This window comes from Camellia sinensis, chromosome 5 (assembly GCF_055761805.1).
Source record: "Camellia sinensis isolate YWXY chromosome 5, ASM5576180v1, whole genome shotgun sequence".
NCBI lineage: Eukaryota > Viridiplantae > Streptophyta > Magnoliopsida > Ericales > Theaceae > Camellia > Camellia sinensis.
The window spans coordinates 77,475,440-77,500,001 of NC_138965.1; the positions used below are offsets into that span (position 1 = coordinate 77,475,440).

A 24,562-nucleotide genomic window follows, 5' to 3' on the forward strand; every position below is an offset into this window, starting at 1 on the left:
AAAACCCATAGAGAGGAGTAGGTTATCCCTACCTCAAATTCGGAGCTCCAAGGGAGAAGAGGACAAAACTCAACGTGCTCCAAAACCCAAGATTTTCAGATTAAAATGAAGCCCTCGACGATCAACAACTTTTTTGTAAAGGCCAAAGGTGAGTAAATCACTCCTACTAGATCAAAACCTAGAGAGAAGGTAGAGTCTAGAGTGAGAGGCTCAACAATGGTGATTTTGGAAAAGTAAGAGAGAGAAGAGAAAGTGAAAAAGTGATTTGAAAAGTCACAATTTCGGGACTTAAACCCAGTCTTCCGCTCGAGCGTAAAACACCCCGCTCGAGCGGCCACTCACAGACTTCCGCTCGAGCGGCCAACCTCCCGCTCGAGCGCATAATGCACTCGCCCAGCACTTTTGCAGAACCAGACCTCCGCTCGAGCTCCCAACCCTACGCTCGAGCTCACAACACTGCACAACAAGATACTGGATGGATGTAATCTACGCTCGAGCGCCAACACCTCCGCTCGAGCGTACAGGCCAAAAATCTGGGCAACTAGTTTTGGTTTCTAAACTCAACCAACCTGTAACAAACCCGCTCAACACATCCTATAACTCAAATACAAAGTAAGAAAGGATGTAAACAAGATAATAAACAACTACCAACATCCACGGACACATGTCCGGATCACTATACAACAAGGGTAAACCCGGGATCGCTATAACCTCCCCCCCTTAAAGAATTTCGCCCCCGAAATTAAGCACAAGTTTTCAAACAAGTTTTCCTTCATTTTAGACAATGTTACATTTGAACCGTCAACAATTCGACCCATTACCGGTCATCCCATCCCTTTTAACAAGAGACATTCCACAATATGTAAACAACATATGTACTTTCAACATGCATCAACATTATGCACTATCCTTCCAATTTCAACAATATATTCAACAGATATAATGTTACATTCAACTTCCATATGAGGCAAGTTCCAAAACATACTTTCAATAAACCAAACATTTTCAATGTTTCACAACTTAAGACATATATAAAAGCTCTTAAGTTCAACAAAACGGAAAATTTAAATACAAGATCACACATCAACAAACAAGTCCGGATATTTCTCACAGACTTCCAACTCACGTTCCCAAGTGGCTTCCTCCACTCCGTGATGTTTCCACAAGACTTTCACCAAAGGAATGGTCTTACCACGCAGGACCTGATCCCGCCTATCCAAGACCCGAACCGGTCTCTCCTCATACGAGGCATCCTCATCTACCTCTAAATCAGTCCAATCCAACACATGTGATGGATCTGGCTCATACTTCCGAAGCATACTCACATGAAAACACGTCATGCACTCCGGACAACTGCGGCGGTAAGGCTAATCGATAAGCAACCTCACCAATCCTCTCAAGGATCTCAAAAGGACCAATAAACCGAGGGGATAACTTCCCACTCTTCCCAAACCTCATCAGACCTCGCCTAGGTGATATCTTCAGAAAGACATGATCACCTACCTCAAACGCCAAAGGCCTCCTCCTACGGTCGGCATAACTCTTTTGTCGACTCTGGGCTATAACAAGCCTCCTACGGATAAGCTCAACTTTCTCCGTCGTCTCCCTAACCAACTCCGGACCCAACAAAGGTGCATCACCCACCTCGGCCCAACAAACTGGAGACCTACACGGTCGGCCATACAAGGCCTCAAACGGTGCCATACCGATGCTAGATTGAAAACTGTTGTTGTAGGCAAACTCTACCAATGGCAAGTGCCTCTCCCACGTCCCACTGAAATCCAGGACACAACCCCGAAGCATATCCTCGAGGATCTGAATAGTACGCTCGGACTGCCCGTCAGTCTGAGGATGATAAGCCGTACTAAAGGTCAACTTAGTGCCCAAGGCACTCTGCAAACTCTGCCACAACCTAGCAGTAAAACGAGGATCTCTATCTGAGACGATCGTCACTGGGACCCCGTGCAATCTCACTACGTCCCGAATATACAAATCGGCAAGATGATCTACCGAATCTCTCACGCGCATAGGAATAAAGTGCGCCGACTTAGTCAACCGGTCTACAACCACCCAAATAGCATCACTACCCCGCTGAGTCTTCGAAAGACCTACAACGAAGTCCATAGTGACATGCTCCCACTTCCACTCGGCAATAGGCAAAGGTTGCAACAAACCCGCTGGCCTCTGATGCTCGGCCTTCACTTGCTGGCAAGTAAGGCACTTCGATACGAAAACAGCCACATCTCTTTTCATACCCCGCCACCAAAACTGGCGACCCAAATCCTGATACATCTTAGTACCTCCCGGATGCACCGCAAGGCGCGAATGGTGAAACTCTCGGAGTACTTCCTCACGGCAAGCCTCCGGTACAAACAAACGGTCTCGGTATCTCACACTCAGGTCGGGATACACCGTCAAACCCTTCTCAACTTTCCCACTGGAGATCTTCTCTCGGAGGGATTCTACCTCAAAGTCACCTCTCTGTGCCTCTAACACTCTAGTCACAAGTGTAGGCTGCACCACAACAGAAAACAAGGCCGCAGCCTCAACAGATTCGCCCAGTAGCAAATCAAACTCGCCAAGTGCTCCCAACATCACCCATTCCCGGATGGCTATACAAGCTACATCACTAATGGTTTTCCTACTAAGGGCATCGGCCATAACATTGGCCTTTCCCGGATGATAATGTAACTCAAAATCATAATCCTCGATGAACTCCATCCATCTCCTCTGCCTCAGATTCAAGTCTCTCTGTGTAAACAGATACTTCAAACTCTTATGATCCGAGAATACCTCGAACCTCTCACCATAAAGGTAGTGCCTCCAGATTTTCAAGGCAAAGATCACAGCTGCTAACTCTAGGTCGTGTGTGGGGTAATTCTTCTCGTGTATTTTCAACTGACGTGAGCCATAAGCTACCACTTTCCCCTCCTGCATCAACACACAACCCAAACCCTCTCGTGAGGCATCACAATAAACCGCATAACCCAACCCTCTCTCCGGAATAATCAACACCGGAGCGGTGGTCAATCTAACCTTCAGCTCTTGAAACGACTTTTCACAAGTCTCACTCCACACAAACTTGACTCCCTTCCGAGTCAGTCTAGTCAACGGTGACGCTAACCTGGAGAAATCTTTCACAAACCGACGGTAATACCCAGCTAATCCCAGAAAACTGCGGATCTCAAACACACTCTTAGGCTGTGCCCAATCTTGCACTGCCTCAACCTTGGATGTATCAACAGACACCCCTTTCCCGGATACCACGTGGCCTAAGAATTTGACTTTCCCCAGCCAGAACTCACACTTCCCAAACTTGGCATACAGCCTATGGGCTCTAAGTAACTCAAGCACCACTCTCAAGTGTGCCTCGTGCTCCTCCTCAGAAGACGAATAGATAAGGATGTCGTCCACGAAGACAACCACAAATCGGTCTAAGAACTCCCGAAAAATCCGGTTCATCAAGTCCATAAAGACTGCCGGTGCATTGGTAAGCCCGAATGGCATCACCAGAAACTCGTAATGGCCATACCGCGTACGGAATGCCGTCTTAGGAATATCTTCCTCCCTGACCCTCAACTGATGGTAACCCGATCTCAAGTCTATCTTAGAGAAACAACGGGAACCCTTCAACTGGTCAAACAAATCATCTATACGGAGCATAGGATACTTATTCTTAACCGTAGCCCGATTCAACTTCCGGTAGTCTATACACAATCTCAAGGCACCATCTTTCTTTTTAACAAAGAGTGCCGGTGCTCCCCACGGTGAAACACTAGGGCGAACGAAGCCCTTATCTAGCAATTCCTGGAGCTGAACTTTCAACTCAACCAACTCTGCTGGAGCAAAACGGTAAGGTGCCATAGACATCGGCGCCGTACCAGGCACTAAATCAATAGAGAACTCTATCTCTCGGTGAGGTGGCAAACTAACAAGATCTTCGGGAAAAACATCCGAATACTCACAAACTACCCTCGGCAATACATGCTGGGTCTCACCACTCTCACCACTCTCAAAGCTAGCAAGTAGACTACTAAGCTCACTTCGCCCTCGCGAATCATACCCCGGTGGCAAAACACTACCAACCCGGTCTCCCAAGAAATGGAACCACTCCCCGCTCAAGGTACATAATGTAACCCTCTGGCGGTAGCAATCAATAACAGCCCGGTATGACGATAACCAGTCCATACCCAAAATAACATCAAAACCCTTCATGGGTATGACAACAAACGGAAAAGGAAGCCTATAGTCGGCGACCTCTATATCACATCCTCTAACACCCTGTTTCAGAATCAACTCACCACCCAAAGGCGATACCACACAAATAGGAGATGCTAACTGTGCTAACTCCAATTCCAAAACAGATGCAAATGCAGCAGATACAAAAGAATGAGATGCACCCGTGTCTATCAACACATTAGCAACTAAGTTGCAAAACAGAAAAGTACCTCTCACTACTGATGGAGCCGGTACTAAATCCTGCGCGGTAACAGCATACACGCGCCCCGTAGGCCCCTGGTCTACCTGCTCACCTCTCGGAGCAAAAGACTGCTGCACAGACTGGGATGACGAAGCTCCCGGATTGGCCCTCGAGGCCTGCACAGACTGAGCTGGCTGAAAACCCTGCGTCTGCCTAGAACCAGACGCTCCCGAAGTGGCACTCAACTGTGGGCAAAACCTCTTCATGTGCCCAGGTTGTCCACACTGATAACAAGTCAAGAGCTGCCCCCTGCCCAAACTCTGACTCTGCGGTCTAGCTGAAGAAGAAGCAGCTTTCTGACCCCCACCCTTCTGCGGGCAAACAGATACCTTGTGACCCAGCTGGCCACACTTGTAACAAGTGAATTCCCCTTGACTGCCTCTCCCCGAGCCTACACTCGGCACTGTAAAGGTCGATCTAGAGACTGTACCCTGAGACTGCTGAGGGTTATAACCCCTCTGCCTCCTACCATCACTCTGACTATCCTGGCTCCTCTTGGAGCCTCTCTGACCCTCATCCTCCTCCTGCATCATAAGCTCCATATGAGCTGCAGCATCTACCAGGTGTCTATACTCTCGAATGTAAGACCCACCAATTCTCAACTTGAGGCCCCGCCTCAACTTCCGCTCAAACTCATAGCAACGGCGTTCCTCAGACGCCACCAGTTCAGGTGCAAACCTAGACAGACTGGTAAAAGTAGCCTCAAACTCGGCCACTGACAAGCCCTGCTGATTAAGCCGGCTAAACTGATCCCTCAGCTTTTCCCTAGCTGCTGCTGATAAAAACCTCTCCTGAAAAGCATTCACAAACGCCTCCCAAGTACCACCAACACGAGCTTTCTCATACTTCCACCATTGACCCGCATCTCCCTTCAGTTGGAAGGATGCCAAGGTCACTTTCAGTGCTCCGTCCTCGATGCCAAGCATCTCAAACGTCTTCGTTGTCTGTTCGAGCCATTCATCTGCCTTAAGCGGCTCTTTAGGATCCCCGATAAACTCGTCCGGACTACACCGAAAGAACTCCCTCTTCAAGAAGGAAGGCCCTGTCTCAGCTGCCTGATTCCCAGCTCTAAGAATACCTAAAGCTCCTGCTATCTCTCTGGCCAAGGCACCCATAGCCTGCTGACCTACTGGCTCGGCCACATTGGCCTGCCCAACTCCCTCCTGCACTGCCGGAATCTCACCCTGTAACGGTACTTCCTGCCTCGCAGGTCTACCACGCCTAGCACCTCTTCCTCGTCCTGACATCCTAATAAAGGCAACACAGAACGTTAGCACATTCATAAATGTGCCGAAACTAAACACTCACGTCCTAATGCATGGACAAATGTAATTCACTCCACATAAGCACATAAACACATAAGCACTTACGAACTTCATTTCCGGATAATAATAGTCCCGAGGCGTTACTAGAGTTCCGGTTAGAAACAGCATTGATCAAGTGCTTTTCCAACAAGACTCCCAGAAACTCAAGGATCCAATCAATATCCCAGAAATTAAATCCCATACCCACATAGTCACATAAACATGTTATCAATTAAGCACATAGCATATGATACTACATCTAAGTCTCTACCAAGCGAGACAAACCCATTGTGATACTAATCACTTCCCACGTACCCAAAGTATTCGAACCCGGTACGCTCTGATACCAAGTTGTAACGCCCTCAAAATAATAACAATAAACCCATCAGATAAATCATGCATTTACATATAAATTAACCACACTCTTATATTCATTAGAGTTCCGTTAAATAAATATTACATGTTAACCTCATAACAAAATGCCCTACGGGCTTACAGCTTTCCAAGTTAACACTTGGTTACAACAAAGAGTTCTAACTCGTTTACACATTAAGCCCTTGGCTTGAAGTTACATGTAATACATCAAAAGTAAAATGACAAAACTATGCCCGCCACTAGCCTCCCAGCTAAGTCCTTGGAGGTGGCATGCTTCCTGTACCTGAAAATGATATTCCCATATAGGGTGAGCCACAGCCCAGTAGAAATACACTAAACCAACCATGGACAATGACTAAAACATTAGCAATTGATAGTTGGTCAACACTGATACAATCACATAAATTACATATTTATGTCAACGACTTACAAGTCCCAATTACTTTTCATTTTCCCTTTTTCAACAGATAAGCATGCTAGCTCTATCATCATTTCCACAGATATGTATAAAAACTATATCTCACATTCAGATAAGCATAAAAGCTATATCCACATTCTCAACAGATATGTATATCAACAATATCCACAGATAAGCATACAAGCTGTATCCACACTCTACAACAGATATGTATATCAACAATATCCACAGATAAGCATACAAGCTGTATCCACACTTCACAAAGATAAGCATATGAGCTCTATCTTCACTTCTCTAGACAAGCATATGAGCTCTGTCTACGGAGTTCATCCCCTATCTCCTCCCAATACCTATCCGGTTTAGAGGTACATCCCCTATCTTCCCCTAAACCGCGGAGTACATCCCCTATCTCCTCCTCTACACATAACGTATATAAACACATTGGTTCTATATACAATCACACAATACACACAATTAATGTATTCTATCAACCGTCAAGTTCCATGACACATTCCATTGATTAGTTTCCGTTTACTTAATCATCATGCATTGTCTACAACAATCTCGACTATCCTCCACCGATAGCCCAAAGCAGTTATTTCTAATACAGAAAATAAATGCACAAATGGATATTCAATCAACATTTTGTTTCCTCATTTCTCACCAATTAATTATCCCAATTAATTAAACAATGTAATTAGGCCATTTTCCATAATTACCGTTTCAACCCTTAGGTCCCATTTTCATCAATGATTCAACAATCATTCCAATTTTCTATGTCAAACATGCATCTAGGTTTATTATGAATAAAACCCCAACTTTTGTAAAATTACATATAAGCCCCAAACTTTCACAAAATTACCAAACCAAGCCCAACATCTCAAAATACCAAAATTTAAAGACAAAACCCATAGAGAGGAGTAGGTTATCCCTACCTCAAATTCGGAGCTCCAAGGGAGAAGAGGACAAAACTCAACGTGCTCCAAAACCCAAGATTTTCAGATTAAAATGAAGCCCTCGACGATCAACAACTTTTTTGTAAAGGCCAAAGGTGAGTAAATCACTCCTACTAGATCAAAACCTAGAGAGAAGGTAGAGTCTAGAGTGAGAGGCTCAACAATGGTGATTTTGGAAAAGTAAGAGAGAGAAGAGAAAGTGAAAAAGTGATTTGAAAAGTCACAATTTCGGGACTTAAACCCAGTCTTCCGCTCGAGCGTAAAACACCCCGCTCGAGCGGCCACTCACAGACTTCCGCTCGAGCGGCCAACCTCCCGCTCGAGCGCATAATGCACTCGCCCAGCACTTTTGCAGAACCAGACCTCCGCTCGAGCTCCCAACCCTACGCTCGAGCTCACAACACTGCACAACAAGATACTGGATGGATGTAATCTACGCTCGAGCGTACAGGCCAAAAATCTGGGCAACTAGTTTTGGTTTCTAAACTCAACCAACCTGTAACAAACCCGCTCAACACATCCTATAACTCAAATACAAAGTAAGAAATGATGTAAACAAGATAATAAACAACTACCAACATCCACGGACACATGTCCGGATCACTATACAACAAGGGTAAACCCGGGATCGCTATAACAAGTCTCTGACAAAGCGTATGCAGCAAGCTCGGGTAAGACACATCGGCAAGAAATGACATCGGCTCAAAATCAAGGATCCGGCAACAGGATAACAAAGACATCGGCTAGGGAGGACGACACTTGACTAAGTTGTGCCACACCTTGGCCGGGGTGTGCCACATCTCGGCCTAGGCCATACCTGCCTGCGGACAAGGTTCACTGAGTGCAAAACATCTCAGCAATAAGCCCGGGGTGAAGATGGGGATCAACCAAGGTCTCGAAACAGTTCTAAGTTCAAGGGTTCAAAGGCGAACCAAGCTCAAGAAGACCTCGGCTACACACACACCGAACAAGAAACAAAACTACGCAAGCAATACAAACAAAACAAGGCAAACAAATCCTTCCAATCAACATAACAAGGCAAGATCATGCAGGAATGTATGCAAGTATGACAAGAGTAAGGTGAGGGTTGTTACAAAATTATTCAGTAAATTCTCAATTAATTACTCAGTAAATTCATAGTAAATCCTCAGTAAATTATTTAGAAAATTCGAAGTAAATTTTTCATAATTTCACGGTAAATTACTCAGAAAAATCTCAGTAAATTACTCATTGAATTCTCAGTAAGTTACTCAGAACAATACCCAGTAAATTGCAAAGTAAAATACTGAGTAAATTCTGAGTAAATCACTCAGTAAATTCCCCGTAAATTACTCGGTAAATTACTCAGTAAATTATAAAGCAAATTACTTAGAAAATTCTCAATAAATTAATAGTAAATTACTAATTAAATTCTCAAGAAATTCTCAGTAAATTATTCAGTAAATTCCCAATTAATTACTCTGTAAATTCCTAGTAAATCCTCAGTAAATTATTTAGAAAATTCAAAGTACATTTTTCATAATTTCACGGTAAATTACTCAATAAAATCTAAGTAAATTACTAATTGAATTCTCAGTAAATTACTCAGAACATTACCCAGTACATTGCTAAGTAAATTATTCAGTAAATTTTGAGTAAATTACTCAGTAAATCCTCATTAAATTAGTCAGAAAATTCTTAGTAAATTATAAAGTAAATTACTTTGGAAATTCTCAATAAATTCCCAATAAATTCTCAGAAAAATTACTTAGTTAATTATCAGTAAATTACTAATTAAATTCGCAAGAAATTCTCAGTAAATTATTTAGAAAATTCAAAGTAAATTTTTCATAATTTCACAGTAAATTACTCAATAAAATCTCAGTAAATTACTCATTGAATTCTCAGTAAATTACTCAGAATATTACGCAGTAAATTGCTAGTAAATTACTTAGTAAATTCCCAGTAAATTACTCGGTAAATTACTCAGTAAATTCTCAGTAAATTATAAAGTAAAATTACTTAGAAAATTCTCAATAAATTCCAAGTAAATTCTCAGTAAATTACTAATTAAATTCCTCAGAAATTCTGAGTAAATTAATCAGTAAGTTCTCAAATAATTAGTCGGCAAATTCCTAGTAAATCCTCAGTAAATTATTTAGAAAATTCGAAGTTAATATTTCATAATTTCACGGTAAACTACTCAATAAAATCTCAATAAATTGCTTATTGAATTCTCAGTAAATTACTCAGAACATTACCCAGTAAAATGCAAAGTAAATTACTCAGTAAATTCTAAGTAAATCACTCAGTAAATTCTAAATAAATTACTCGGTAAATTACTCAGTAAATGCTCATTAAATTACTCAGAAAATTTTAAGTAAATTATTGCATAAATTACTTAGAAAATTCTCAATAAATTCCCAGTAAATTCTCAGTAAATTATTTAGAAAATTCACAGTATATTACTAATTAAATTCCGAAGAAATTCTCAGTAAATTATTCAGTAAAGTCTCAATTAATTAAACAGTAAATTCGTAGTAAATCCTCAGTAAATTATTTAGAAAGTTCGAAGTAAATTTTTCATAATTTCACTGTAAATTACTCAATAAAATATCAGTAAATTGCTCATTAAATTCTCAGTAAATTACTCAGAACATTACCCAGTAAATTGCTAAGTAAATTACTCAGTAAATTCCGAGTAAATCACTCAGTAAATACCCAGTAAATTACACGGTAAATTACTCAGTAAATTCTCATTAAATTACTCAGAAATTTCTAAGTAAATTATAAAGTAAATTACTTAGAAAATTCTCAATAAATTCCCAGTAAATTACTTAGTAAATTCACAGTAAATTACTAATTAAATTCCTAAGAAATTCTCAGAAAATTATTCCTTAAATTCCCAATTAGTTACTCAGTAAATTCCTTGTAAATCCTCAATAAATTATTTAGAAAATTCGAAGTAAATTTTTCATAATTTCACGGTAAATTACTCAGAAAAATCTGAGTAAATTACTCATTGAATTCTCAGTAAATTACTCAGAACATTACCCAATAAATTGCTAAGTAAATTTCGAATGAATCACTCAGTAAATTCCCAGTAAATTACTCGGTACATTACTCAGTAAATTCTCATTAAATTACTAAGAAAATTCTCAGTAAATTATAAAGTAAATTACTTAGAAAATTCTCAATAAATTCCTAGTAAATTCTCAGTAAATTACTAATTAAATTCCCAAAAAATTCTCAGAAAATTATTCGGTAAGTTCTCAATTAATTTGTCAGTAAATTCCTAGTAAATCCTCAGTAAGTTATTTAAAAAATTCGAAGTAAATTTTTCATAATTTCACCGTAAATTACTCAATAAAATGTCAGCAAATTACTCATTGAATTCTCAGTAAATTACTCAGAATATTGCCCAGTAAATTGCTAAGTAAATTACTCAGTAAATTCCCAGTAAATTACTCGGTAAATTACTCAGTAAATTCTCATTAAATTACTCAGAAAATTCTCAGTAAATTACTAATTAAATTCCCAAGAAATTCTCAGTAAATTATTCAGTAAATTCTCAATTAATTACTCAGTAAATTTCTAGTGAATCCACAGTAAATTATTTAGAAAATTCGAAGTAAATTTTTCATAATTTCACGGTAAATTACTCAGAAAAATCTCAGTAAATTACTCATTGAATTCTCAGTAAATTACTCAAAACATTACCTAGTAAATTGAAAAGTAAATTACTGAGTAAATTCCGTGTAAATCACTCAGCAAATTCCCCGTAAATTACTCGGTAAATTACTCAGTAAATTCTCATTAAATTACTCAGAAAATTCTCAGTAAATTATAAAGCAAATTACTTAGAAAATTCTCAATAAATTCCTAGTAAATTACTAATTGAATTCTCAAGAAATTCTCAGTAAATTATTCAGTAAATTCCCAATTAATTACTCTGTAAATTCCTAGCAAATCCTTAGTAAATTATTTAGAAAATTCGAAGTAAATTTTTCATAATTTCACGGTAAATTACTCAATAAAATCTAAGTAAATTACTCATTGAATTCTCAGTAAATTACTCAGAACATTACCCAGTACATTGCTAAGTAAATTATTCAGTAAATTTTGAGTAAATTACTCAGTAAATCCTCATTAAATTAGTCAGAAAATTCTTAGTAAATTATAAAGTAAATTACTTAGGAAATTCTCAATAAATTCCCAGTAAATTCTCAGAAAAATTACTTAGTTAATTATCAGTAAATTACTAATTAAATTCGCAAGAAATTCTCAGTAAATTGTTCAGTAAATTCCTAGTAAATTGTTTTGAAAATTCGAAGTAAGTTTTTCATAATTTCACGGTAAATTACTCAATAAAATCTCAGTAAATTACTCATTGAATTCTTCGTAAATTACTCAGAATATTTCGCAGTAAATTGCTAGTAAATTACTTAGTAAATTCCCAGTAAATTACTTGGTAAATTACTCAGTAAATTCTCAGTAAATTATAAAGTAAATTACTTAGAAAATTCTCAATAAATTCCCAGTAAATTCTCAGTAAATTACTAATTAAATTCCTAAGAAATTCTGAGTAAATTATTCAGTAAGTTCTCAAATAATTAGTCAGCAAATTCCTAGTAAATCCTCAGTAAATTATTTAGAAAATTCGAAGTTAATATTTCATAATTTCACGGTAAATTACTTAATAAAATATCAGTAAATTGCTTATTGAATTCTCAGTAAATTACTCAAAACATTACCCAAAAAATTGCAAAGTAAATTACTCAGTAAATTCTAAGTAAATCACTCGGAAAATTACTCAGTAAATTCTCATTAGATTACTCAGAAAATTTTAAGTAAATTATTGCATAAATTACTTAGAAAATTCTCAATAAATTCCCAGTAAATTCTCAGTAAATTATTTAGAAAATTCACAGTAAATTACTAATTAAATTCCCAAGAAATTCTCAGTAAATTATTGAGTAAATTCTCAATTAATTAAACAGTAAATTCCTAGTAAATCCTCAGTAAATTGTTTAGAAAGTTCGAAGTAAATTTTTCATAATTTCACGGTAAATTACTCAATAAAATCTCAGTATATTACTCAATGAATTCTCAGTAAATTACTCAGAACATTACCCAGTAAATTGCTAAGTAAATTACTCAGTAAATTCCAAGTAAATCACTCAGTAAACACCCAGTAAATTACTCGGTAAATTACTCAGTAAATTCTCATTAAATTACTCAGAAATTTCTAAGTAAATTACTTAGAAAATTCTCAATAAATTCCCAGTAAATTCTCAGTAAATTACTTAGTAAATTACTAATTAAATTCCTAAGAAATTCTCATAAAATTATTTAATAAATTCTCAATTAGTTACTCAGTAAATTCCTTATAAATCCTTAGTAAATTATTGAGAAAATTCGAAGTAAATTTTTCATAATTTCACGGTAAATTACTCAATAAAATCTCAGTAAATTACTCATTGAATTCTCAGTAAATTACTCAGAACATTACCCAGTAAATTGCTAAGTAAAATACTCAGTAAATTCTGAGTAAATCACTCAGTAAATTCTCATTAAATTACTCAGAAATTTCTAAGTAAATTATAAAGTAAATTACTTAGAAAATTCTCCATAAATTCCCAGTAAATTCTCAATAAATTCCCAGTAAATTATAAAGTAAATTACTCAGAAAATTCTCAGTAAATTCCCACACTACTACAAAAATAGTTAAAGATCACACTTTGAGAAAAAAAAAGATCTCACTTTTATTGAAAGTGTGATAAAAAAAATTAGATTGATATTTTTATCACACTTAATTTGATTGAGTGTGATAATATTTATTTTTTATGTCACTTTTCAATTAAGTGTGATTATATATATATTTTTTAATCACACCTTCTAATTAAAGTGTGATTATATATACACTATTACTTTTTAATTACACTTTTTAAATAAGTGTGATTATAAATATATTTTTTAATCACACATTCTAATTAAAGAGTGATTATATATATATTTTTTAATCACACTTTAATTAGAAAGTGTGATTATATATACACTACTACTTTTTAATCACATTTTGTAAATAAGTGTGATTATAAATATATTTTTTAATCACACATTCTAATTAAAGTGTGATTATATATATATTTTTTAATCACACTTTAATTAGAAAGTGTGATTATATATACACTACTACCTTTTAATCACACTTTTTAAATAAGTGTGATTATAAATATATTTTTTAATCACACTTTAATTAGAAAGTGTGATTATATATACCCTACTACTTTTTAATCACACTTTTTAAATAAGTGTGATTATAAATATATTTTTTAATCACACATTCTAATTAAAGTGTGATTATATATATATTTTTTAATCACACTTTAATTAGAAAGTGTGATTATATATACACTACTACTTTTTAATCACACTTTTTAAATAAGTGTGATTATAAATATATTTTTTAATCACATTGTAATTAAAGTGTGATTATATATACATTACTACTTTTTAATCACACTTTTTAATTGAGTGTGATTATATATATATATATATATATATATTAATCACACATTCTAATTAAATTGTGATTATATATACATTACTAGTTTTTAATCACACTTTTTAAATGAGTGTGATTATATATATATTTTTGAATCACACATTATAATTAAAGTGTGATTATATATACATTACTACTTTTTAATCACACTCTCTAAATAGGTGTGATTGTATAAAATATTTCAATTTGATTTTTATATAAAATATACAATTCCTAAATTTGCGCCTCTATTCTACACCCATGAATGACAGAGGACGACTCTTTCCATCCCCAACAAGGTTGAATTTCACAAACACACAGGTCTCTTCTCCTCACTACAACAAAACTGGGTTTTCACGGATTCACATTAACGACATACAGTATATGCAAGCCGTGGTAAATAAAAATATCTCACTTTTAATGGAAGTGTGATTAAAAAAAAAAGGCAAATTACACTAACGGTCCCTATAGTTTGGGACTCGTGTCATTTTAGTCCTTGACTTTTCAATTTAGACACATTTGACCCTCAATTTTGAATCTTGTTTCAAGTAAGGACAATTGAAGATACCATTGTTTAATTTCAAGGGCAAAATCATCAATTTAATAAAATATAAACTAATTTGACAAAAATAAATGTTAAAAAAATATTTTAATTTTTTTAAAATTTTTTTTTATTCACCAATAATAAAAATATATAAAATTGATAAAAATTAATAAAAATTACATGATTAATTTTTAAAAATTAATTTTACATGATCATTATCCAAACAAATAAAAAAAATTAATTTGGTAAAAAAAAAAATAAATGTCTAAAAAATTTATCAATTTTACATAATTTTATTTTTAGTTGGTAGAAATAATTTTTAAAAATTCAAAAATATTTGTTTGACATTTATTTTTCTCAAATTAGTTTATATTTTATCAAATTGATGATTTTACCTTTGAAAAATCTAATGATATTTTCAATTGTCCTTATTTAGAACAAAATTGAAAATTAATGGTCAAATGTGTCACAATTGAAAAGTTAGAAACCAAACTATAGGGACTATTAGTGTAATTCACCCTAAAAAAAATTAGATTGATATTTTAATCACACTTGATTTGATTGAGTGTGATAATATTTGTTTTTTATGTCACTTTTCAATTAAGTGTGATTATATATATTTTTTTTTAATCACACATTTTAATTAACATGTGATTATATTTATTTTTATATTACTTTTTAATTAAATGTCATTATATATAATATTTATTTTTAATCATACTTTTTAAATAAGTGTGATTATATATATATATTTTAATCATACTTTTTAAATAAGTGTGATTATATATATTTTTTAATCATACTCCCTAAATAGGTGTGATCGTATCAATTTCATTTTATTTTAATCACACTTTTTAAATAAGTGTGAATATGTATGTATTTTAATCATAGGTGTGATTGAATAAAATATTTCTATTTCATTTTTATATAAAATCTGATTCTTTTATTTATTTTTATTTTTTTTTGATCGAGAAAGCATCAAAGCTGCAAAAACAGAGAAAAGAGCTACAGGCACCCAACAAGAGCCATATAAGATCTGATTCCAAGTTGCCTATTCTGTACCATCATTGAGAGCAAATGACTCTTGACTTTCCCAACATCAGAATCTGCTGAAACGAAACTGTTCATTTTCTTCCTCTCAGCTCTGAACCACCATTGCCTTTCCCAACAAGATTGAATCTCTTCTCCTTGCTGAAACGAAGCTGTTCATTTTCTTCATCATAGCTCCGAACCACCATTGAAGTTACTCACTCAAACCGCCATTGAAGTTTGTCTTTCAAATAAAAAATCTCTTGAAATTCCTGGTGAGTCCTCTGGTTTTTATGCCCCTTTTGTGTGTATTTCTATTGGTATAGTAGAATCAGAAATTTTGCAGATTATGAGCAACAAACACCGTTCAAAATTTTACACATAATCCACTCCGCATTTGGAGCAAATTTCCCTGAAGGAGTTCCCATGTAATTCTGCTAGTTTCTCTCTTGGTATTCCAGATTGGAGATGTAGGCTATCCACATTCTAGAAGATACAAAGTATTGAACAATTAATCATAGAAAGTCTAGCAGATAGAGTGATAGACTTAGCAATCCATATATAAAAGCCCATCTGCATGAACATAATGTAAACACGGCATGCTAAATTAATACTCGGCATAACATAAGTTGAATGAAGCACATGCAACCAGCCTAATTTCATACAAAGCACCATTACTCTTCTACGTATACACACAAGCACATACACTAAGTTTAACAACGGTCGGTCTGTTTCTGCCATACCAACATCATACATTCATGAGAAAAATGTTTGAAAAACATATATGTTTTCATTCTATTAACATTTTTCTGTACCTTTTTTTTGGCACCATCACCATCACCGTCATTATACAAGAACAATGATATCACTGATTGTCAAAATCAAGTCCTCTGCCTCACCCTCCTGCTATTGGTGTCACCACCATCTGAAAGTTGGGCCCAAACACTTCGCGACTTTCCACCTCCACTACTACAATCATCTTCACAACCTGCCAGAGTCTTCAAGAGCTCGGACTGCAGTGACGGGCAGTTTTCTTTAAGATACTCAAACCCATCAGACCGCATAACAGCTGCAACATAAATTCCAAATCAAGGTTAAGAAATAAAAAATTATGCACAGGAAATGTAATGCTACAATCAATCAATTAAACCAAGAAAATCCCAAGAACAGTTCCAAAGCATGATAAATTTTGTAATGTGCAGCAGGGCATCATGCCGTCTTACAGTCAAAGCACATTTAAACCTTCGCAGATTTCATTTCTAGAAACTTCTCTGCAGGGCACATTAGTAAAGATTAGTAGCCTCTATCCACCAAATCCTCCCTCCATCCCTTCTCACAAAGAAAGAAATGAGCCATAAAATCACTTTCTTAGCTCCTTTGCCACTGCAAATGCCTCATTTTGTTTCAATTCAAAAACAAGGTTCTCAAACATCAAGTTTAATCTTTAGAACCATGGAGAGAACAATTGGGTTGAAATTCTAGCAAAATGAAACAGAAGAGCATACAGGCATATTGAAAATAAATACCTTTCAATATTTGACTATAGTAATACGTGTTTAGGAAACAGTTAGTTACAATTTAGATATCATATTCGGAAATCAGGTATCCCACAAGATGTTGATATTCCTACACCTGTAAATACTACTAGGTGCTTACTTTGGAAATCAAGTATCCCCAGAATATTATAATTTTTGATCTAACAGAAAATTGGTATATAGTTATTGAACAATACAGTACTTATATATTATTAGGATCAAAACATGGTTATAAAAGGAGCATTAGAAGAGCATTATGAAGTTGGTGAAACTTAACGAAACCCACCCAATTTAAATAGAGAAAACAAGCTGACCTTGACAAGATTTAAAGACACTTAACGAAACCCACCCAATTTATTTTGGAATTGTTTAGACTTTGTGGAATTATTATTTTTTCTTTTTTTGACTTTGCAAATATTGCATTAATTTTAGTAGATTAGTATGAACCTTACACTATTAACTTCATAATTTTAGACTTATAGAATAGAGAGGGACCAATCTGTTCACCTTAAACTGATCCAGGTCAAAGACATGCAAATCATTGAAATACTTGCACATGGAAACCTTCAAATATTACATGTTGCAGCAAACCAAAAATCTAAATACAATCACACCAATAGAGTTTAACTATTTGATTCCATGACAAGTAAATAAACCACTATAAACAAGGTTCGGATCTGGACTAGAGTTGAATTATTTGATTCCATGAAAAGTAAATGAACCACTATAAACAAGGTTCAGATCTGGTTCAGTTTTCATTATTCAGGCCTCATTGAGCTACAGAAAATTCTAATGCAAAACTGTTGAAATCATGTAAATTTTCCCGTGTACAATCAAACCAGCAAGATTATCAATTTCATCTGTGCAGTTTCAATCTTTAGTTTATTTAAGTATTATGGGTCACAAATAATTAGGGATGGCAATGGATAACCTGCCCTGTGGGTATCCATGGAGACTCAACCCAAATACATGGGTTTTTCCCTTTTTTTCTTATCCATTGGATAGGAAAAGTGATATTCTTTGAAATAATCAATTTTTTTACATGAAAAAAGAAGAAGAAAAAGAATCAATTGTTTTTAATTAAGTACTTAATGTCTTTCCTGAAATAAGTAGTAGAGAACTTATTTGAAAGAATAAGAAAGTGGAGAGGAAGTCTCTTTCCTCAAAACACCTATATTTAGTGACTACTATTTCTGATATGTATCATCTAATCAACTCCATAATGGAGTTGAGACCATCTCCCTAGACAAAGTTTTTGATTTGAAGATGGGCTCAATAGATATCTTACCCTGCTCAATCCTGAATCATTGTCCAAGAATGTGTTGACCCGACTTGCTGAACCCTCTAAAATGTCAAGAATTGGTATCTTGCTCAACCAAAATAAACTAGCATTGATTTGGAATAGGCAAACTTTCTAGCTCAACATTTGAATGTGCTTGTTTAAGTAACAACATATCTCATGCAATCATCAAGACCTTAAACAAGTACACAAGCCAGAACCACTTCAAGGTAAAATATATATATATTTTGAAAAAGAAAACATAAAATTATACCACACAAAAGTACCCAAAATAAATAATGGGATTAAACCCCTTGTATATGTTTAGGACAGAACATGCAATATTCAACAACCCATACATAATTAACAAAGGAAAAAGAATTCATAATAATGGAATCCTAAAATTGTTTGATGAGGACCGAAACAACCTCACTTCTCTGAGAGTGTCATAGAAACCACCAAAAACAATAATCTTGTGCTTGTATAAAACCTGGAGATAAATTATTTGTTATAAGATCTTGTATTTTATTTATTTATTTATTTGTTGCAAGTTTGCTTGAGGCATTTAATGTTCTATCAAAGAAATTGTGCCTTCTCAATGACATTCCTTTGATGTTATCAACTGTGTAGCCTCTAGTTTATTATTTTATATTCTAATTTCTTTGTTGGTATAGGTATTCAAAAATACATTTAAAATGGACAAATCTTGGATGTTCAAGGATAGAAGATCAAAAGACTATGAGAATGGAGTTGAACAATTTCTTAATTTTGCTATGATCCGTGCAAGTGATCTTCAATCCATACGTTGTCCTTGTAGAGTCTGTGGAAACTTGAGAAGCCAACCTATTCGAGAGATTAGAAATCATCTCTTTTTCAATGGTGTTGACCAAAGTTATACCACATGGATATGGCATGGAGAAGCAATCACTAGTGGGACATCACCATGTTTAAATGACCAAGATTTTTCCCAACAACAATTTGACCCGTCTCCCACAGACAATGTAGCTGAAACAATAGAAATGGTTCAAGATGCATATGATCATTGCACGGTTGATCCTGAAGTGTTTAAGAAATTACTTGAAGATGCCGAAAAACCATTGTATCCGGGTTGCACAAAATTTACCAAGTTATCTGCATTGGTTAAACTGTATAACTTCAAAACTACGAATAGCCTATCTCACACTGGGTTTTCAGACCTACTGACGTTGTTGGGTGATATGCTACCATTGAACAATGAAATACCATCATCCATGTATGAGGCTGGGAAGACGTTTGCTGCATTGGGAATGGGATATGAGAAAATACATGCATGTCCATATGATTGCATACTCTATAGAAAGGAGTACAAAGATGCAACTTCATGTCCTACATGTGGTACATCCAGATGGAAGTTGAAGAAGAATTCCACTGAAATAAGAAAGGATGTGCCTGCAAAAGTTTTATGGTATTTTCCACGTATCCTAAGGTTTCGAAGGATGTTCCAATCAGCAAAATAGCGAAGAATTTGACATGGCATGCTCACGAAAGAGATTATGATGGCACAATGTGTCACCCAGCGGATTCTCCATCATGGAAGTTAGTAGACCACAAGTGGCCAGATTTCGCTGCAGAGCCAAGAAACCTTCGATTAGCTATTTCTGCAGATGGAACAAATCCACACAGTTCCCTTAGCAGTAGGTATAGTTGTTGGCCAGTTATAATGATTACCTACAATCTTCCACCGTGGTTATGTATGAAGAGGAAATTTATGATGTTATCATTGTTAATATCAGGTCCACAACAACCTGGTAATGACATTGATGTTTACTTGGCACCACTAATTGATGATTTGAAAATGTTGTGGGAGGTAGGTGTTGAAGCTTATGATGCTTATAAAGAAGAACACTTCAGGCTGAAGGCTATATTGTTGTGGACAATTAACGACTTTCCAGCATTAGGTAATTTGACTGGTTGTACTGTAAAGGGATATTATGCATGTCCAATTTGCAGTGAAGGAACATGTTCTCACAGATTAAAATATGGTAAGAAGAACACATATGTTGGCCACAGAAAATTTCTTCCACGCTATCATCCATATCGGAGGCAAAAAAAGGCTTTTAATGGTGAGCAAGAGTTTGGATTAGCCCCAATACCATTAACTGGGGAGGAGATATTAAATAAGGTTGAAGGGCTTGTAACCATATGGGGAAAGAAAAATAAAAAAGCATTACATGTTGGTGGTACAAAATGTTGGAAGAAGAAATCATTATTCTTTGATCTTGAATATTGGAAGTACTTACATGTTCGACATAATTTGGATGTTATGCATATTGAGAAGAATGTGTGTGAGAGCCTCATTGGTACATTACTTAATATTCCAGGAAAAACAAAGGATGGAATTAATTCTCGCCTTGATCTTGTAGAAATGGGTTTGCGTGAAGAATTGGCACCAAAAATTGGGGAGAAGCGAACATACTTGCCTCCAGCATGTTACACATTGTCCAAGGAGGAGAAAAGAAGAGTATGTACAACATTATTGGAATTGAAGGTTCCAGAAGGATACTCTTCAAATTTGGGAAGTCGTGTGTCAATGCAAGATTTGAAACTTTATGGTCTAAAATCACATGATTGTCATGTATTGATGCAACAGTTACTACCTGTGGCAATACGATCTGTGTTACCTAAGCATGTGAGACATGCCATTATCAGGTTATGTTTCTTTTTTAATGCTATTTGTAGCAAAGTAGTGGATGTGGGAAAATTAGATGAGATTCAAAAAGAGCTTGTGGTCACATTGTGTTTGCTTGAAAAGTACTTGCCACCTTCGTTCTTTGATATCATGGTGCATTTGACAGTGCATCTTGTTAGAGAAGTTTGACTTTGTGGACCAGTTCACTTTAGATGGATGTACCAATTTGAGAGGTTCATGAAGATCTTAAAGGGTTATGTTCGTAATCGTAAATGTCCTGAAGGTTGCATTGCTGAAAGTTACATTGTAGAAGAAGCTGTTGAGTTTTGTGCAGAGTACTTATCTGGAGTGGATGCAATCGAGATTCCTTCTAATAGGAACATGATAGTTGATGATGATATAGAAATTGGAAGGCCTTTGTCAAGTGGTTATGTTGTTACTGTCGATCGTTATGAATGGGAGCAAGCACATCGTTATGTGTTAGAAAATACAAGTGACATTCAACCATACATTGAGTAAGAATATTTCATGTACATTTTTGTATAATTGTATTCTCACAAGTTAGAGATTTATCTCATAATATATTGCTTTATTGATGATTTGATAGGGAGCATATGGCTTGGTTGAAGCTAAAATATCATCGTCAATCACAAAGTCAAAAATGGCTACAAATTGAGCATAATAAAACATTTATGTATTGGCTTCGTGAAAAGGTATTGGGGTAATTCAACATTTATCTTTTTCTAATAGCAAATATTATTAAAAAAAAGTTACCTAACTATTCAACCATATACAGGTCTCAAAGGAATTAAGTGGCCAAAATAATATCTCAAATAACCTGAAGTGGATAGCACAAGGACCTCGATTGGATGTTATAAAATTCCCTGGCTATATCATCAATGGTTGCCGTTATCACACAAAAGATCGGGATAACTCACGAGTTAGCCAAAACAGTGGAGTTAGTTTAGTGGCAACAACAATGCATGTGACAGGTTACAAGGATAAGAACCCAGTGTTTACTGATATGAGTTACTATGGAGTTATTATTGAGATATGGCAACTTGACTACAATATGTTCAAGATTCCGGTATTTAAGTGTGATTGGGTCGACAACACAAAGGGAATTAGAGTGGATGAGTTGGGTTTCACATTAGTTGAGTTAGGAAGGATAGGCCATAAAGACGATCCCTTCATTTTGGCTTCCCAGGCTAAGCAAGTTTTTTATGTACAAGATCAACTTGATCCGAGATGGTCAGTTGTGCTAGAACCTCCTCAAAAACAATATTCTTGTGAAAAGGATGATGAGTTCAATGATTTTTGTATACAGCATCATGGCTTTACAAAAGTTTTGCCAGAAGTTGAATCATTAGATGTGGTTGATGATTCTATGTCATCTTACATGCGAGGAGATTGTGAGGGAACTTGGCTCGATAATCCATGATGAAAAAAAAAATGTCTTTGTAAGAATGTATGTCTAAGTATTGTATTTTCATGTTAAAATGTTTTACTTATATTCATTTTCTTCATGTTTTTATATTTAATTGTCTAACTATTTGACATTTTTTTCTTAAATTTTTATTTTCTTTTATTCACAGGATGGATACTTCTCATGTCCTGCCTACTGATGGAGAGGATGCATGGTTACCAGCAACAGAACCAACATCTAATAAAAGAAAAGGCAGAGGTTCGACAACATTACCGGATGTCATAAAGGATAGGAGTTCTGGTGTACGAAAAGCCATTGACTATAACGAGAATGGTCAATTGATTGGAAACAATTCAATCAAATGTTCAAGCTATCATGGCGTGTTGGCTCGCACAATGATTCCGATATGCTATAAAGACTGGTTTGAGGTGCCAGCTGAACTGAAAGAAAAATTATGGAGTTGTGTGGAGGTAAGTAAGACACTTAAACATGTATTTAAGTGCAGTCAAAATTAGAATTTTATAACATTATATTTTTTGACTACTCAGTTAACATACAAAGTGGATGAAAGAAGTAAGAAAAATGTGTTATCTTCAATTTGTTCAAAATGGAGGACATTCAAGAAAGAACTTACCAAGTACATACGTGAAAACAAGTCCAATCCTGAGATCATATCAAATCCACCAACAATTTATGGATTCATTGAACAAAGACATTGGGACTCATTTCTTGTAAGGCGACTATCAGAAGAGTTTGAGGTAAAAATAATCAAACTTTAGTTATTTAAAATGTCAGTATTAAATGCTAGACCCATCAAACTTCGTATAGTTCTGTGATAACGGTGGCATGCCCCTTGTAATCTTGTAAATTTTATGTTTTATTTTATGACTTATTCACCTAAAAAAAATATTAAATGCTATACATTTGGATTAATTTTGTGTGTTACATTTTCAAAGATTTTGAGCCAGGTTCAGAAATGGAGACGAAGTCAAAATAAGTATAACCATAGAATTAGTAGAAAGGGCTATGCTCGCTTTCAAGAAGACTATGTAAGTGGTTATAAATTTTATTATTTAATAACAATTTTGATATCATTATTTTGAAAATTTGATGTATGTTTAATTGACAGAAACGTATGACCGGATCTATTGAAGATTTGGACAGAAGTGTTCTATGGAAAAAGGCTCGTCAAAATAAAAATGGAGAATATGATGACAAGACAATTATGGAGCAAGCTGCGAGAATTGTAAGATATTTGTGTGTACTGATTGCATTTATTTTATATTATCTTAACTGTTCATCTTTCTTATATAGTAATGTAATATTGTAGGATGAGTTGACCAAACAAAAAAGTGATGGGAGTTTAAAGACTGAAGGATGCAATGACATTCTTACTATGGCATTGGGTACTCCTGAATCTTCTAGTCGAGTAAGGGGTGTAGGAAATTCTGTCACACCTAGCACCTACTTTCACTTGCCTAGACGTGGGAATCAATCACATTGGGAGAAGAAGTGTAATGATCTTGAGGCAGTGGTGGTACAATTGCAAACTAGGCTTAGTGCAGTGGAACAACAAATACCATATACACCAGAATCTGAACATGTTAGTTCAAACATCTTGAGAAGTGGTTATGAAGGAAATTTTCAACCTGATTTTCTCTTAACAGAAAACAGAGTGAGAACTAAGGATGACATTCCACCCCAAGCTCTTACCCAAAAGATTATAAAGGTGTGTAGCATTTAGAACACTTAAAGTTGTTATATTTTCTAATACTGTTAGTAATTTTATTAGTGCTTTTGTTGTTATCTGTGTGTTTGTTATAGAGCAAATGTTCAAACACATTGAAAAGTGGTGGAAGAGGCAATTTTCAGCATGATTCTTTATTAGCAGAAAATATGGTGAGAACTAAGGACGACATTCCATCTCAAGATCCTAAACAAAATAAGAGAAAGGTGTGTAGTTTTTATCTATTAATGTTATAATTTCTAATATCGTTAGTGATATTATTAGAAGTTACATTT

At 35.3% G+C, this 24,562-nt stretch overlaps 1 pseudogene; it reads left to right on the top strand.

Annotated features, from left to right (window-relative positions):
- Nucleotides 1-19,022: 19,022 nt before the first annotated feature.
- On the top strand, nt 19,023-22,555 carry LOC114291726 (uncharacterized; annotated as a pseudogene).
- Nucleotides 22,556-24,562: the final 2,007 nt, after the last annotated feature.